This window comes from Elephas maximus, chromosome 17 (genome assembly GCF_024166365.1).
Source record: "Elephas maximus indicus isolate mEleMax1 chromosome 17, mEleMax1 primary haplotype, whole genome shotgun sequence".
In the NCBI taxonomy this organism is placed as follows: Eukaryota; Metazoa; Chordata; class Mammalia; order Proboscidea; family Elephantidae; genus Elephas; species Elephas maximus.
In genome coordinates, this window is record NC_064835.1 from 91,416,269 (window position 1) to 91,433,309 (window position 17,041).

A 17,041-nucleotide genomic window follows, 5' to 3' on the forward strand; every position below is an offset into this window, starting at 1 on the left:
TTAGGGTGTTCAGATTAGAGTTAGGGTTGGGGGTTAGGGTTCAGGTTAGGGGTTAGGGTTAGCGTTAGGCGATAGGGTTAGAAGGTTAGGGTTAGTGTTAGTGTTAGAGGGTTAGGGTTATGCTTAGAGGGTCAGGGTTAGGATTAGAGGGTTAGGGTTACGGTTAGGGTTAGTGGGTTAGGGTTAAGGTAGAGTTCGAGGGTAAGGGTTCGGGTTAGGGTTCGAGGGTTAGGGTTAGGGTTCTAGGGTTAGGGTTATGGTGAGTGTTTGAGGGTTTGGTTTACATTCGACGGTTAGGATTAGGGTTAGGGTTCGGGTTAGGGTTCGAGGGTTAGGGTTAGGGTTAGGGTTCGGGTTCCAGTTCGGGGTTCGGGCTGGGATTCGGGTTTTATGGGTAGAGATAGGGTTTGGCATAGTGTTAGATATATGGTTAGTGTTAGGTAGTGTGGTAGGTTTAGGCATTAAGGTTATCGTCAGACATAGTGTCACATTTATGGTTAGACTAGGGATAGATTTAGGGTTCTATCAGGGTTGGGATAGGATTAGTAGGTTTAGAGTTAGGCTGAGGGTTAGAAGTTAGGGTAAGGGTTTGTGTTAGATCTAGATTTAGAGTTATGTTGAGGGTTAGAAGTAGTGTTTAATCTAAGATTAGGGTTCTGGTTAGATCTGTAGCTAGCATTTGACCTAGAGTTAAGGCTAGGGCTCTATCTTGTCTTAAAGTACAGGTAAGTGTTAGATACAGGCTTAAAGATTGTGTTAAGGATAGTGGTTATGATTTGGGTAACATCTGGGGTTAGCGGTTAGGGTTAGAGGCTTAGGGTTAGAGGGTTAGGGTTAGGGTTAGACGGTTAGACGATAAGGGTTGGGTTAGGGTTAGGTTAGGGGTTAGGGTTATGGTTAGGTTTAAGGGTTAGGGTTAGTGTCAGGGTTAGTGTTAGGGGTCAAGGTCAGGGGTAAGGGTCAAGGGTCAGGGTCAAGGGCCAGGGTTGGGGGTTAGTGTTCAGGGGTAAGAGTTTAGGGTTAGGGGTTTAGGATTAGGGTTAGGGTTAGGGTAGGGGGTTAGGTTTACAGGGTTAGGGTTGCAGGGTTCCGTTTAGGGTTAGGTGCTTCGGGTTAGGCTTCGGGTTAGGGTATTTGGGTTAGGGTTAGGGTGTTCAGATTAGAGTTAGGGTTGGGGGTTTGGGTTCGGGTTAGGGGTTAGGGTTAGCGTTAGGCGATAAGGTTCGAAGGTTAGGGTTAGTGTTAGTGTTAGAGGGTTAGGGTTATGCTTAGAGGGCCAGGGCTAGGATCAGAGCGTTAGGGTTACGGTTAGGGTTAGTGGGTTAGGATTAAGATTGGGGGTTAGGGTTAAGGTAGAGTTCGAGGGTAAGGGTTCGGGTTAGGGTTCGAGGATTAGGGTTAGGGTTCTAGGGTTAGGGTTATGGTGAGTGTTTGAGGGTTTGGTTTACATTCGATGGTTAGGGTTAGGGTTAGGGTTCAGGTTAGTTTTCGAGGGTTAGGGTTAGGGTTCGGGTTCCAGTTCGGGGTTCGGGTTGGGTTTCGGGTTTTATGGGTAGAGATAGGGTTTGGCATAGTGTTAGATTTATGGTTAGTGTTAGGTAGTGTGGTAGGTTTAGGCATTAGGGTTATCGTCAGACATAGTGGCACATTTATGGTTAGACTAGGGACAGATTTAGGGTTCTATCAGGGTTGGGATACGGTTAGTAGGTTTACAGTTAGGCTGAGGGTTAGAAGTTAGGGTAAGGGTTAGGGTTAGATCTAGATTTAGAGTTATGTTGAGGGTTAGAAGTAGTGTTTAATCTAAGATTAGGGTTCTGGTTAGATCTGTAGCTAGCATTTGACCTAGACTTAAGGTTAAGGATCTATCTTGTCTTAAAGTTAAGGTAAGTGTTAGATATAGGCTTCAAGATTGTGTTAAGGATAGTGGTTATGATTTGGGTAACATCTGGGTTTAGCGGTTAGGGTTAGAGGGTTAAGGTTACAGGGTGAGGGTTAGGGTTAGACTGTTAGACTATAAGCGTTAGGGTTAGGGTTAGGTTAAGGGGTTAGGGTTATGGGTATGTTTAAGGGTTAGGGTTAGTGTCAGGGTTATTGTCAGGGGTCAGGGTCAGGGGTCAGGGTCAAGGGCCAGGGTTAGGAGGTTAGTTTTAGGGGGTTAGAGTTTAGGGTTAGGGGTTAGTGTTAGGGTTAGGGTTGGGGGTTACGGTTACAGGGTTAGGGTTACGGGGTTCTGTTTAGGGCTAGGGGTTTCGGGTTAGGCTTCGGGTTAGGGTGTTTGGGTTAGTGTTAGGGTGTTCGGAGCAGAGTTAGGGTTGGGGGTCGGGTTCGGATAAGGGGTTACGGTTGCCGTTAGGCTATAGGGTTAGAAGGTTAGAGTTAGGGGTAGTGTTAGAGGGTTAGGGTTATGGTTAGAGGGTTAGGGTTACGGTTAAGGTTAGAGGGTTGGGGTTAAGGTTGGACGGTAAGGGTTAGGGTAGAGTTCGAGGGTTAAGTTTTGGGTTAGGATTCGAGGGTTAGGGTTAGGGTTCAAGGGTTTGGGTTAGAGTTCGAGGGTAAGTGTTAGGATAAGGGTTTGAGGGTTCAGGGTACGTTCGAGGGTTAGGGTGAGAGTGAGGGTGAGGGTTCGCGTGTTAGGTTTAGGGTTAGGGTTCGGGCTCAGGTTAGGGCTCGGGTTCGGGTTTTATGGTTAGAGATAGGGTTTTGGCATAGTGTGAGATTTATGGTTAGTGTTAGGTAGTGTGGTAGGGTTAGGCATTAGGGTTATGGTCAGACATAGTGTCACATCTAAGGTTAGACTAGGGATAGATTTAGGGTTCTATCAGGGTTGGTTTAGGGTTAGTAGGTTTAGAGTTAGGCTGAGGGTTAGAAGTTAGGGTAAGGGTTAGGGTTAGATCTAGGTTTAGAGTTATGTTGAGGGTTAGAAGTAGTGTTTAACCTAACATCAGGATTAGGGTTATGGTTAGATCTGTAGGTAGCATTTGACCTAGACTTGAGGTTAAGGATCTATCTTGTCTTAAAGTTAAGGTAAGTGTTAGATATAGGCTTAAAGATGGTGTTAAGGATAGTGGTTATGATTGGGGTAACATCTGGGGTTAGCGGTTAGGGTTAGAGGGTTAAGGTTACAGGGTTAGTGTTAGGGTTAGACTGTTAAACGATAAGCGTTAGGGTTATGGTTAGGTTAAGGGGTTAGGGTTATGGGTACGTTTAAGGGTTAGGGTTAGTGTCAGGGTTATTGTCAGGGGTCAGGGTCAAGGGCCAGGGTTAGGAGGTTAGTTTTAGGTGGTTAGAGTTTAGGGTTAGGGGTTAGTGTTAGGGTTGGGGGTTAGGGTTACAGGGTTAGGGTTACGGGGTTCTGTTTAGGGCTAGGGGTTTCGGGTTAGGCTTCGGGTTAGGGTATTTGGGTTAGGGTTAGGCTGTTCAGATTAGGGTTAGGGTTGGGGGTTTGGGTTCGGGTTAAGGGTTAGAGTTAGCGTTAGGCGATAGGGTTAGAAGGTTAAGGTTAGTGTTAGAGGGTTAGGGTTATGGTTAGAGGGTTAGGGTTAGGATTAGAGGGTTAGGGGTACGGTTAGGGTTAGAGGGTTAGGGTTAAGTTTGGACGGTAAGGGTTAGGGTAGATTACGAGGGTTAAGTTTTGGGTTAGGATTCGAGGGTTAGGGTTAGGGTTCGAGGGTTATGGTTAGGGTTCGAGGGTAAGTGTTAGGATAAGGGTTTGAGGGTTTAGGGTACTTTCGAGGCTTAGGGTTAGGGTGAGGGCGAGGGTTCGCCTGTCAGGTTTAGAGTTAGGATTAGGGCTCAGGTTAGGGCTCGGGTTCCGCTTTTATGATTAGAGATAGGGTTTTGGCATAGTGTTAGATTTATGGTTAGTGTTCGGTAGTGTGGTAGGGTTAGGCATTAGGGTTATGGTCAGGCATAGTGTCACATCTAGGGTTAGACTAGGGATAGATTTAGGGTTTTATCAGGGTTGGGTTAGGGTTAGTAGGTTTAGAGTTAGGCTGAGGGTTAGAAGTTAGGGTAAGGGTTAGGGTTAGATCTAGGTTTAAAGTTATGTTGAGGGTTAGAAGTAGTGTTTAATCTAAGATCAGGATTAGGGTTCTGGTTAGATCTCTAGCTAGCATTTGACCTAGAGTTAAGGCTAGGGTTCTATCTTGTCTTAAAGTTAAGGTAAGTGTTAGATACAGGCTTAAAGATTGTGTTAAGGACAGTGGTTAAGATTTGGGTAACATCTGGGGTTACCGGTTAGGGTTTGAGGGTTAGGGTTAGGGTTAGAGGGTTAGGGTTAGGGTTAGACGGTTAGACGATAAGGGTTGGGTTAGGGTTAGGTTAGGGGTTAGGGTTATGGTTAGGTTTAAGGGTGAGGGTTAGTGTCAGGGTTAGTGTTAGGGGTCAGGGTCAGGGGTCAGGGTCAAGGGTCAGGGTCAAGGGCCAGGGTTGGGGGTTAGTGTTAAGGGGTCAGAGTTTAGGGTTAGGGGTTTAGGATTAGGGTTACTGTTAGGGTTGGGGGTTAGGGTAACAGGGTTAGGGTTACGGGGTTCTGTTTAGGGTTAGGTGCTTCGGGTTAGGCTTCGGGTTAGAGTATTTGGGTTAGGGTTAGGGTGTTCAGATTAGAGTTAGGGTTGGGGGTTAGGGTTCAGGTTAGGGGTTAGGGTTAGCGTTAGGCGATAGGGTTAGAAGGTTAGGGTTAGTGTTAGTGTTAGAGGGTTAGGGTTATGCTTAGAGGGTCAGGGTTAGGATTAGAGGGTTAGGGTTACGGTTAGGGTTAGTGGGTTAGGGTTAAGGTAGAGTTCGAGGGTAAGGGTTCGGGTTAGGGTTCGAGGGTTAGGGTTAGGGTTCTAGGGTTAGGGTTATGGTGAGTGTTTGAGGGTTTGGTTTACATTCGACGGTTAGGATTAGGGTTAGGGTTCGGGTTAGGGTTCGAGGGTTAGGGTTAGGGTTAGGGTTCGGGTTCCAGTTCGGGGTTCGGGCTGGGTTTCGGGTTTTATGGGTAGAGATAGGGTTTGGCATAGTGTTAGATTTATGGTTAGTGTTAGGTAGTGTGGTAGGTTTAGGCATTAAGGTTATCGTCAGACATAGTGTCACATTTATGGTTAGACTAGGGATAGATTTAGGGTTCTATCAGGGTTGGGATAGGATTAGTAGGTTTAGAGTTAGGCTGAGGGTTAGAAGTTAGGGTAAGGGTTTGTGTTAGATCTAGATTTAGAGTTATGTTGAGGGTTAGAAGTAGTGTTTAATCTAAGATTAGGGTTCTGGTTAGATCTGTAGCTAGCATTTGACCTAGAGTTAAGGCTAGGGCTCTATCTTGTCTTAAAGTACAGGTAAGTGTTAGATACAGGCTTAAAGATTGTGTTAAGGATAGTGGTTATGATTTGGGTAACATCTGGGGTTAGCGGTTAGGGTTAGAGGGTTAGGGTTAGAGGGTTAGGGTTAGGGTTAGACGGTTAGACGATAAGGGTTGGGTTAGGGTTAGGTTAGGGGTTAGGGTTATGGTTAGGTTTAAGGGTTAGGGTTAGTGTCAGGGTTAGTGTTAGGGGTCAGGGTCAGGGGTCAGGGTCAAGGGTCAGGGTCAAGGGCCAGGGTTGGGGGTTAGTGTTAAGGGGTCAGAGTTTAGGGTTAGGGGTTTAGGATTAGGGTTAGGGTTAGGGTAGGGGGTTAGGTTTACAGGGTTAGGGTTGCAGGGTTCCGTTTAGGGTTAGGTGCTTCGGGTTAGGCTTCGGGTTAGGGTATTTGGGTTAGGGTTAGGGTGTTCAGATTAGAGTTAGGGTTGGGGGTTTGGGTTCGGGTTAGGGGTTAGGGTTAGCGTTAGGCGATAAGGTTCGAAGGTTAGGGTTAGTGTTAGTGTTAGAGGGTTAGGGTTATGCTTAGAGGGTCATGGCTAGGATCAGAGCGTTAGGGTTACGGTTAGGGTTAGTGGGTTAGGATTAAGGTTGGGGGTTAGGGTTAAGGTAGAGTTCGAGGGTAAGGGTTCGGGTTAGGGTTCGAGGATTAGGGTTAGGGTTCTAGGGTTAGGGTTATGGTGAGTGTTTGAGGGTTTGGTTTACATTCGATGGTTAGGGTTAGGGTTAGGGTTCAGGTTAGTTTTCGAGGGTTAGGGTTAGGGTTCGGGTTCCAGTTCGGGGTTCGGGTTGGGTTTCGGGTTTTATGGGTAGAGATAGGGTTTGGCATAGTGTTAGATTTATGGTTAGTGTTAGGTAGTGTGGTAGGTTTAGGCATTAGGGTTATCGTCAGACATAGTGGCACATTTATGGTTAGACTAGGGATAGATTTAGGGTTCTATCAGGGTTGGGATACGGTTAGTAGGTTTAGAGTTAGGCTGAGGGTTAGAAGTTAGGGTAAGGGTTAGGGTTAGATCTAGATTTAGAGTTATGTTGAGGGTTAGAAGTAGTGTTTAATCTAAGATTAGGGTTCTGGTTAGATCTGTAGCTAGCATTTGACCTAGACTTAAGGTTAAGGATCTATCTTGTCTTAAAGTTAAGGTAAGTGTTAGATATAGGCTTCAAGATTGTGTTAAGGATAGTGGTTATGATTTGGGTAACATCTGGGTTTAGCGGTTAGGGTTAGAGGGTTAAGGTTACAGGGTGAGGGTTAGGGTTAGACTGTTAGACGATAAGCGTTAGGGTTAGGGTTAGGTTAAGGGGTTAGGGTTATGGGTATGTTTAAGGGTTAGGGTTAGTGTCAGGGTTATTGTCAGGGGTCAGGGTCAGGGGTCAGGGACAAGGGCCAGGGTTAGGAGGTTAGTTTTAGGGGGTTAGAGTTTAGGGTTAGGGGTTAGTGTTAGGGTTAGGGTTGGGGGTTACGGTTACAGGGTTAGGGTTACGGGGTTCTGTTTAGGGCTAGGGGTTTCGGGTTAGGCTTCGGGTTAGGGTGTTTGGGTTAGTGTTAGGGTGTTCGGAGCAGAGTTAGTGTTGCTGGTCGGGTTCGGATAAGGGGTTACGGTTACCGTTAGGCTATAGGGTTAGAAGGTTAGGGTTAGGGGTAGTGTTAGAGGGTTAGGGTTATGGTTAGAGGGTTAGGGTTACGGTTAAGGTTAGAGGGTTGGGGTTAAGGTTGGACGGTAAGGGTTAGGGTAGAGTTCGAGGGTTAAGTTTTGGGTTAGGATTCGAGGGTTAGGGTTAGGGTTCAAGGGTTTGGGTTAGAGTTCGAGGGTAAGTGTTAGGATAAGGGTTTGAGGGTTCAGGGTACGTTCGAGGGTTAGGGTGAGAGTGAGGGTGAGGGTTCGCGTGTTAGGTTTAGGGTTAGGGTTCGGGCTCAGGTTAGGGCTCGGGTTCGGGTTTTATGGTTAGAGATAGGGTTTTGGCATAGTGTGAGATTTATGGTTAGTGTTAGGTAGTGTGGTAGGGTTAGGCATTAGGGTTATGGTCAGACATAGTGTCACATCTAAGGTTAGACTAGGGATAGATTTAGGGTTCTATCAGGGTTGGTTTAGGGTTAGTAGGTTTAGAGTTAGGCTGAGGGTTAGAAGTTAGGGTAAGGGTTAGGGTTAGATCTAGGTTTAGAGTTATGTTGAGGGTTAGAAGTAGTGTTTAACCTAACATCAGGATTAGGGTTATGGTTAGATCTGTAGGTAGCATTTGACCTAGACTTGAGGTTAAGGATCTATCTTGTCTTAAAGTTAAGGTAAGTGTTAGATATAGGCTTAAAGATGGTGTTAAGGATAGTGGTTATGATTGGGGTAACATCTGGGGTTAGCGGTTAGGGTTAGAGGGTTAAGGTTACAGGGTTAGTGTTAGGGTTAGACTGTTAAACGATAAGCGTTAGGGTTATGGTTAGGTTAAGGGGTTAGGGTTATGGGTACGTTTAAGGGTTAGGGTTAGTGTCAGGGTTATTGTCAGGGGTCAGGGTCAAGGGCCAGGGTTAGGAGGTTAGTTTTAGGTGGTTAGAGTTTAGGGTTAGGGGTTAGTGTTAGGGTTGGGGGTTAGGGTTACAGGGTTAGGGTTACGGGGTTCTGTTTAGGGCTAGGGGTTTCGGGTTAGGCTTCGGGTTAGGGTATTTGGGTTAGGGTTAGGCTGTTCAGATTAGGGTTAGGGTTGGGGGTTTGGGTTCGGGTTAGGGGTTAGAGTTAGCGTTAGGCGATAGGGTTAGAAGGTTAAGGTTAGTGTTAGAGGGTTAGGGTTATGGTTAGAGGGTTAGGGTTAGGATTAGAGGGTTAGGGGTACGGTTAGGGTTAGAGGGTTAGGGTTAAGTTTGGACGGTAAGGGTTAGGGTAGATTACGAGGGTTAAGTTTTGGGTTAGGATTCGAGGGTTAGGGTTAGGGTTCGAGGGTTATGGTTAGGGTTCGAGGGTAAGTGTTAGGATAAGGGTTTGAGGGTTTAGGGTACTTTCGAGGCTTAGGGTTAGGGTGAGGGCGAGGGTTCGCCTGTCAGGTTTAGAGTTAGGATTAGGGCTCAGGTTAGGGCTCGGGTTCCGCTTTTATGATTAGAGATAGGGTTTTGGCATAGTGTTAGATTTATGGTTAGTGTTCGGTAGTGTGGTAGGGTTAGGCATTAGGGTTATGGTCAGGCATAGTGTCACATCTAGGGTTAGACTAGGGATAGATTTAGGGTTTTATCAGGGTTGGGTTAGGGTTAGTAGGTTTAGAGTTAGGCTGAGGGTTAGAAGTTAGGGTAAGGGTTAGGGTTAGATCTAGGTTTAAAGTTATGTTGAGGGTTAGAAGTAGTGTTTAATCTAAGATCAGGATTAGGGTTCTGGTTAGATCTCTAGCTAGCATTTGACCTAGAGTTAAGGCTAGGGTTCTACCTTGTCTTAAAGTTAAGGTAAGTGTTAGATACAGGCTTAAAGATTGTGTTAAGGACAGTGGTTAAGATTTGGGTAACATCTGGGGTTACCGGTTAGGGTTTGAGGGTTAGGGTTAGGGTTAGAGGGTTAGGGTTAGGGTTAGACGGTTAGACGATAAGGGTTGGGTTAGGGTTAGGTTAGGGGTTAGGGTTATGGTTAGGTTTAAGGGTGAGGGTTAGTGTCAGGGTTAGTGTTAGGGGTCAGGGTCAGGGGTCAGGGTCAAGGGTCAGGGTCAAGGGCCAGGGTTGGGGGTTAGTGTTAAGGGGTCAGAGTTTAGGGTTAGGGGTTTAGGATTAGGGTTACTGTTAGGGTTGGGGGTTAGGGTAACAGGGTTAGGGTTACGGGGTTCTGTTTAGGGTTAGGTGCTTCGGGTTAGGCTTCGGGTTAGAGTATTTGGGTTAGGGTTAGGGTGTTCAGATTAGAGTTAGGGTTGGGGGTTAGGGTTCAGGTTAGGGGTTAGGGTTAGCGTTAGGCGATAGGGTTAGAAGGTTAGGGTTAGTGTTAGTGTTAGAGGGTTAGGGTTATGCTTAGAGGGTCAGGGTTAGGATTAGAGGGTTAGGGTTACGGTTAGGGTTAGTGGGTTAGGGTTAAGGTAGAGTTCGAGGGTAAGGGTTCGGGTTAGGGTTCGAGGGTTAGGGTTAGGGTTCTAGGGTTAGGGTTATGGTGAGTGTTTGAGGGTTTGGTTTACATTCGACGGTTAGGATTAGGGTTAGGGTTCGGGTTAGGGTTCGAGGGTTAGGGTTAGGGTTAGGGTTCGGGTTCCAGTTCGGGGTTCGGGCTGGGTTTCGGGTTTTATGGGTAGAGATAGGGTTTGGCATAGTGTTAGATTTATGGTTAGTGTTAGGTAGTGTGGTAGGTTTAGGCATTAAGGTTATCGTCAGACATAGTGTCACATTTATGGTTAGACTAGGGATAGATTTAGGGTTCTATCAGGGTTGGGATAGGATTAGTAGGTTTAGAGTTAGGCTGAGGGTTAGAAGTTAGGGTAAGGGTTTGTGTTAGATCTAGATTTAGAGTTATGTTGAGGGTTAGAAGTAGTGTTTAATCTAAGATTAGGGTTCTGGTTAGATCTGTAGCTAGCATTTGACCTAGAGTTAAGGCTAGGGCTCTATCTTGTCTTAAAGTACAGGTAAGTGTTAGATACAGGCTTAAAGATTGTGTTAAGGATAGTGGTTATGATTTGGGTAACATCTGGGGTTAGCGGTTAGGGTTAGAGGCTTAGGGTTAGAGGGTTAGGGTTAGGGTTAGACGGTTAGACGATAAGGGTTGGGTTAGGGTTAGGTTAGGGGTTAGGGTTATGGTTAGGTTTAAGGGTTAGGGTTAGTGTCAGGGTTAGTGTTAGGGGTCAAGGTCAGGGGTAAGGGTCAAGGGTCAGGGTCAAGGGCCAGGGTTGGGGGTTAGTGTTCAGGGGTAAGAGTTTAGGGTTAGGGGTTTAGGATTAGGGTTAGGGTTAGGGTAGGGGGTTAGGTTTACAGGGTTAGGGTTGCAGGGTTCCGTTTAGGGTTAGGTGCTTCGGGTTAGGCTTCGGGTTAGGGTATTTGGGTTAGGGTTAGGGTGTTCAGATTAGAGTTAGGGTTGGGGGTTTGGGTTCGGGTTAGGGGTTAGGGTTAGCGTTAGGCGATAAGGTTCGAAGGTTAGGGTTAGTGTTAGTGTTAGAGGGTTAGGGTTATGCTTAGAGGGCCAGGGCTAGGATCAGAGCGTTAGGGTTACGGTTAGGGTTAGTGGGTTAGGATTAAGATTGGGGGTTAGGGTTAAGGTAGAGTTCGAGGGTAAGGGTTCGGGTTAGGGTTCGAGGATTAGGGTTAGGGTTCTAGGGTTAGGGTTATGGTGAGTGTTTGAGGGTTTGGTTTACATTCGATGGTTAGGGTTAGGGTTAGGGTTCAGGTTAGCTTTCGAGGGTTAGGGTTAGGGTTCGGGTTCCAGTTCGGGGTTCGGGTTGGGTTTCGGGTTTTATGGGTAGAGATAGGGTTTGGCATAGTGTTAGATTTATGGTTAGTGTTAGGTAGTGTGGTAGGTTTAGGCATTAGGGTTATCGTCAGACATAGTGGCACATTTATGGTTAGACTAGGGATAGATTTAGGGTTCTATCAGGGTTGGGATACGGTTAGTAGGTTTACAGTTAGGCTGAGGGTTAGAAGTTAGGGTAAGGGTTAGGGTTAGATCTAGATATAGAGTTATGTTGAGGGTTAGAAGTAGTGTTTAATCTAAGATTAGGGTTCTGGTTAGATCTGTAGCTAGCATTTGACCTAGACTTAAGGTTAAGGATCTATCTTGTCTTAAAGTTAAGGTAAGTGTTAGATATAGGCTTCAAGATTGTGTTAAGGATAGTGGTTATGATTTGGGTAACATCTGGGTTTAGCGGTTAGGGTTAGAGGGTTAAGGTTACAGGGTGAGGGTTAGGGTTAGACTGTTAGACTATAAGCGTTAGGGTTAGGGTTAGGTTAAGGGGTTAGGGTTATGGGTATGTTTAAGGGTTAGGGTTAGTGTCAGGGTTATTGTCAGGGGTCAGGGTCAGGGGTCAGGGTCAAGGGCCAGGGTTAGGAGGTTAGTTTTAGGGGGTTAGAGTTTAGGGTTAGGGGTTAGTGTTAGGGTTAGGGTTGGGGGTTACGGTTACAGGGTTAGGGTTACGGGGTTCTGTTTAGGGCTAGGGGTTTCGGGTTAGGCTTCGGGTTAGGGTGTTTGGGTTAGTGTTAGGGTGTTCGGAGCAGAGTTAGGGTTGGGGGTCGGGTTCGGATAAGGGGTTACGGTTGCCGTTAGGCTATAGGGTTAGAAGGTTAGAGTTAGGGGTAGTGTTAGAGGGTTAGGGTTATGGTTAGAGGGTTAGGGTTACGGTTAAGGTTAGAGGGTTGGGGTTAAGGTTGGACGGTAAGGGTTAGGGTAGAGTTCGAGGGTTAAGTTTTGGGTTAGGATTCGAGGGTTAGGGTTAGGGTTCAAGGGTTTGGGTTAGAGTTCGAGGGTAAGTGTTAGGATAAGGGTTTGAGGGTTCAGGGTACGTTCGAGGGTTAGGGTGAGAGTGAGGGTGAGGGTTCGCGTGTTAGGTTTAGGGTTAGGGTTCGGGCTCAGGTTAGGGCTCGGGTTCGGGTTTTATGGTTAGAGATAGGGTTTTGGCATAGTGTGAGATTTATGGTTAGTGTTAGGTAGTGTGGTAGGGTTAGGCATTAGGGTTATGGTCAGACATAGTGTCACATCTAAGGTTAGACTAGGGATAGATTTAGGGTTCTATCAGGGTTGGTTTAGGGTTAGTAGGTTTAGAGTTAGGCTGAGGGTTAGAAGTTAGGGTAAGGGTTAGGGTTAGATCTAGGTTTAGAGTTATGTTGAGGGTTAGAAGTAGTGTTTAACCTAACATCAGGATTAGGGTTATGGTTAGATCTGTAGGTAGCATTTGACCTAGACTTGAGGTTAAGGATCTATCTTGTCTTAAAGTTAAGGTAAGTGTTAGATATAGGCTTAAAGATGGTGTTAAGGATAGTGGTTATGATTGGGGTAACATCTGGGGTTAGCGGTTAGGGTTAGAGGGTTAAGGTTACAGGGTTAGTGTTAGGGTTAGACTGTTAAACGATAAGCGTTAGGGTTATGGTTAGGTTAAGGGGTTAGGGTTATGGGTACGTTTAAGGGTTAGGGTTAGTGTCAGGGTTATTGTCAGGGGTCAGGGTCAAGGGCCAGGGTTAGGAGGTTAGTTTTAGGTGGTTAGAGTTTAGGGTTAGGGGTTAGTGTTAGGGTTGGGGGTTAGGGTTACAGGGTTAGGGTTACGGGGTTCTGTTTAGGGCTAGGGGTTTCGGGTTAGGCTTCGGGTTAGGGTATTTGGGTTAGGGTTAGGCTGTTCAGATTAGGGTTAGGGTTGGGGGTTTGGGTTCGGGTTAAGGGTTAGAGTTAGCGTTAGGCGATAGGGTTAGAAGGTTAAGGTTAGTGTTAGAGGGTTAGGGTTATGGTTAGAGGGTTAGGGTTAGGATTAGAGGGTTAGGGGTACGGTTAGGGTTAGAGGGTTAGGGTTAAGTTTGGACGGTAAGGGTTAGGGTAGATTACGAGGGTTAAGTTTTGGGTTAGGATTCGAGGGTTAGGGTTAGGGTTCGAGGGTTATGGTTAGGGTTCGAGGGTAAGTGTTAGGATAAGGGTTTGAGGGTTTAGGGTACTTTCGAGGCTTAGGGTTAGGGTGAGGGCGAGGGTTCGCCTGTCAGGTTTAGAGTTAGGATTAGGGCTCAGGTTAGGGCTCGGGTTCCGCTTTTATGATTAGAGATAGGGTTTTGGCATAGTGTTAGATTTATGGTTAGTGTTCGGTAGTGTGGTAGGGTTAGGCATTAGGGTTATGGTCAGGCATAGTGTCACATCTAGGGTTAGACTAGGGATAGATTTAGGGTTTTATCAGGGTTGGGTTAGGGTTAGTAGGTTTAGAGTTAGGCTGAGGGTTAGAAGTTAGGGTAAGGGTTAGGGTTAGATCTAGGTTTAAAGTTATGTTGAGGGTTAGAAGTAGTGTTTAATCTAAGATCAGGATTAGGGTTCTGGTTAGATCTCTAGCTAGCATTTGACCTAGAGTTAAGGCTAGGGTTCTATCTTGTCTTAAAGTTAAGGTAAGTGTTAGATACAGGCTTAAAGATTGTGTTAAGGACAGTGGTTAAGATTTGGGTAACATCTGGGGTTACCGGTTAGGGTTTGAGGGTTAGGGTTAGGGTTAGAGGGTTAGGGTTAGGGTTAGACGGTTAGACGATAAGGGTTGGGTTAGGGTTAGGTTAGGGGTTAGGGTTATGGTTAGGTTTAAGGGTGAGGGTTAGTGTCAGGGTTAGTGTTAGGGGTCAGGGTCAGGGGTCAGGGTCAAGGGTCAGGGTCAAGGGCCAGGGTTGGGGGTTAGTGTTAAGGGGTCAGAGTTTAGGGTTAGGGGTTTAGGATTAGGGTTACTGTTAGGGTTGGGGGTTAGGGTAACAGGGTTAGGGTTACGGGGTTCTGTTTAGGGTTAGGTGCTTCGGGTTAGGCTTCGGGTTAGAGTATTTGGGTTAGGGTTAGGGTGTTCAGATTAGAGTTAGGGTTGGGGGTTAGGGTTCAGGTTAGGGGTTAGGGTTAGCGTTAGGCGATAGGGTTAGAAGGTTAGGGTTAGTGTTAGTGTTAGAGGGTTAGGGTTATGCTTAGAGGGTCAGGGTTAGGATTAGAGGGTTAGGGTTACGGTTAGGGTTAGTGGGTTAGGGTTAAGGTAGAGTTCGAGGGTAAGGGTTCGGGTTAGGGTTCGAGGGTTAGGGTTAGGGTTCTAGGGTTAGGGTTATGGTGAGTGTTTGAGGGTTTGGTTTACATTCGACGGTTAGGATTAGGGTTAGGGTTCGGGTTAGGGTTCGAGGGTTAGGGTTAGGGTTAGGGTTCGGGTTCCAGTTCGGGGTTCGGGCTGGGTTTCGGGTTTTATGGGTAGAGATAGGGTTTGGCATAGTGTTAGATTTATGGTTAGTGTTAGGTAGTGTGGTAGGTTTAGGCATTAAGGTTATCGTCAGACATAGTGTCACATTTATGGTTAGACTAGGGATAGATTTAGGGTTCTATCAGGGTTGGGATAGGATTAGTAGGTTTAGAGTTAGGCTGAGGGTTAGAAGTTAGGGTAAGGGTTTGTGTTAGATCTAGATTTAGAGTTATGTTGAGGGTTAGAAGTAGTGTTTAATCTAAGATTAGGGTTCTGGTTAGATCTGTAGCTAGCATTTGACCTAGAGTTAAGGCTAGGGCTCTATCTTGTCTTAAAGTACAGGTAAGTGTTAGATACAGGCTTAAAGATTGTGTTAAGGATAGTGGTTATGATTTGGGTAACATCTGGGGTTAGCGGTTAGGGTTAGAGGGTTAGGGTTAGAGGGTTAGGGTTAGGGTTAGACGGTTAGACGATAAGGGTTGGGTTAGGGTTAGGTTAGGGGTTAGGGTTATGGTTATGTTTAAGGGTTAGGGTTAGTGTCAGGGTTAGTGTTAGGGGTCAAGGTCAGGGGTAAGGGTCAAGGGTCAGGGTCAAGGGCCAGGGTTGGGGGTTAGTGTTAAGGGGTCAGAGTTTAGGGTTAGGGGTTTAGGATTAGGGTTAGGGTTAGGGTAGGGGGTTAGGTTTACAGGGTTAGGGTTGCAGGGTTCCGTTTAGGGTTAGGTGCTTCGGGTTAGGCTTCGGGTTAGGGTATTTGGGTTAGGGTTAGGGTGTTCAGATTAGAGTTAGGGTTGGGGGTTTGGGTTCGGGTTAGGGGTTAGGGTTAGCGTTAGGCGATAAGGTTCGAAGGTTAGGGTTAGTGTTAGTGTTAGAGGGTTAGGGTTATGCTTAGAGGGTCAGGGCTAGGATCAGAGCGTTAGGGTTACGGTTAGGGTTAGTGGGTTAGGATTAAGATTGGGGGTTAGGGTTAAGGTAGAGTTCGAGGGTAAGGGTTCGGGTTAGGGTTCGAGGATTAGGGTTAGGGTTCTAGGGTTAGGGTTATGGTGAGTGTTTGAGGGTTTGGTTTACATTCGATGGTTAGGGTTAGGGTTAGGGTTCAGGTTAGTTTTCGAGGGTTAGGGTTAGGGTTCGGGTTCCAGTTCGGGGTTCGGGTTGGGTTTCGGGTTTTATGGGTAGAGATAGGGTTTGGCATAGTGTTAGATTTATGGTTAGTGTTAGGTAGTGTGGTAGGTTTAGGCATTAGGGTTATCGTCAGACATAGTGGCACATTTATGGTTAGACTAGGGACAGATTTAGGGTTCTATCAGGGTTGGGATACGGTTAGTAGGTTTAGAGTTAGGCTGAGGGTTAGAAGTTAGGGTAAGGGTTAGGGTTAGATCTAGGTTTAGAGTTATGTTGAGGGTTAGAAGTAGTGTTTAATCTAAGATTAGGGTTCTGGTTAGATCTGTAGCTAGCATTTGACCTAGACTTAAGGTTAAGGATCTATCTTGTCTTAAAGTTAAGGTAAGTGTTAGATATAGGCTTCAAGATTGTGTTAAGGATAGTGGTTATGATTTGGGTAACATCTGGGTTTAGCGGTTAGGGTTAGAGGGTTAAGGTTACAGGGTGAGGGTTAGGGTTAGACTGTTAGACGATAAGCGTTAGGGTTAGGGTTAGGTTAAGGGGTTAGGGTTATGGGTATGTTTAAGGGTTAGGGTTAGTGTCAGGGTTATTGTCAGGGGTCAGGGTCAGGGGTCAGGGTCAAGGGCCAGGGTTAGGAGGTTAGTTTTAGGGGGTTAGAGTTTAGGGTTAGGGGTTAGTGTTAGGGTTAGGGTTGGGGGTTACGGTTACAGGGTTAGGGTTACGGGGTTCTGTTTAGGGCTAGGGGTTTCGGGTTAGGCTTCGGGTTAGGGTGTTTGGGTTAGTGTTAGGGTGTTCGGAGCAGAGTTAGGGTTGGGGGTCGGGTTCGGATAAGGGGTTACGGTTGCCGTTAGGCTATAGGGTTAGAAGGTTAGGGTTAGGGGTAGTGTTAGAGGGTTAGGGTTATGGTTAGAGGGTTAGGGTTACGGTTAAGGTTAGAGGGTTGGGGTTAAGGTTGGACGGTAAGGGTTAGGGTAGAGTTCGAGGGTTAAGTTTTGGGTTAGGATTCGAGGGTTAGGGTTAGGGTTCGAGGGTTTGGGTTAGAGTTCGAGGGTAAGTGTTAGGATAAGGGTTTGAGGGTTCAGGGTACGTTCGAGGGTTAAGGTGAGAGTGAGGGTGAGGGTTCGCGTGTTAGGTTTAGGGTTAGGGTTAGGGCTCAGGTTAGGGCTCGGGTTCGGGTTTTATGGTTAGAGATAGGGTTTTGGCATAGTGTGAGATTTATGGTTAGTGTTAGGTAGTGTGGTAGGGTTAGGCATTAGGGTTATGGTCAGACATAGTGTCACATCTAAGGTTAGACTAGGGATAGATTTAGGGTTCTATCAGGGTTGGTTTAGGGTTAGTAGGTTTAGAGTTAGGCTGAGGGTTAGAAGTTAGGGTAAGGGTTAGGGTTAGATCTAGGTTTAGAGTTATGTTGAGGGTTAGAAGTAGTGTTTAACCTAACATCAGGATTAGGGTTATGGTTAGATCTGTAGGTAGCATTTGACCTAGACTTGAGGTTAAGGATCTATCTTGTCTTAAAGTTAAGGTAAGTGTTAGATATAGGCTTAAAGATGGTGTTAAGGATAGTGGTTATGATTGGGGTAACATCTGGGGTTAGCGGTTAGGGTTAGAGGGTTAAGGTTACAGGGTTAGTGTTAGGGTTAGACTGTTAAACGATAAGCGTTAGGGTTATGGTTAGGTTAAGGGGTTAGGGTTATGGGTACGTTTAAGGGTTAGGGTTAGTGTCAGGGTTATTGTCAGGGGTCAGGGTCAAGGGCCAGGGTTAGGAGGTTAGTTTTAGG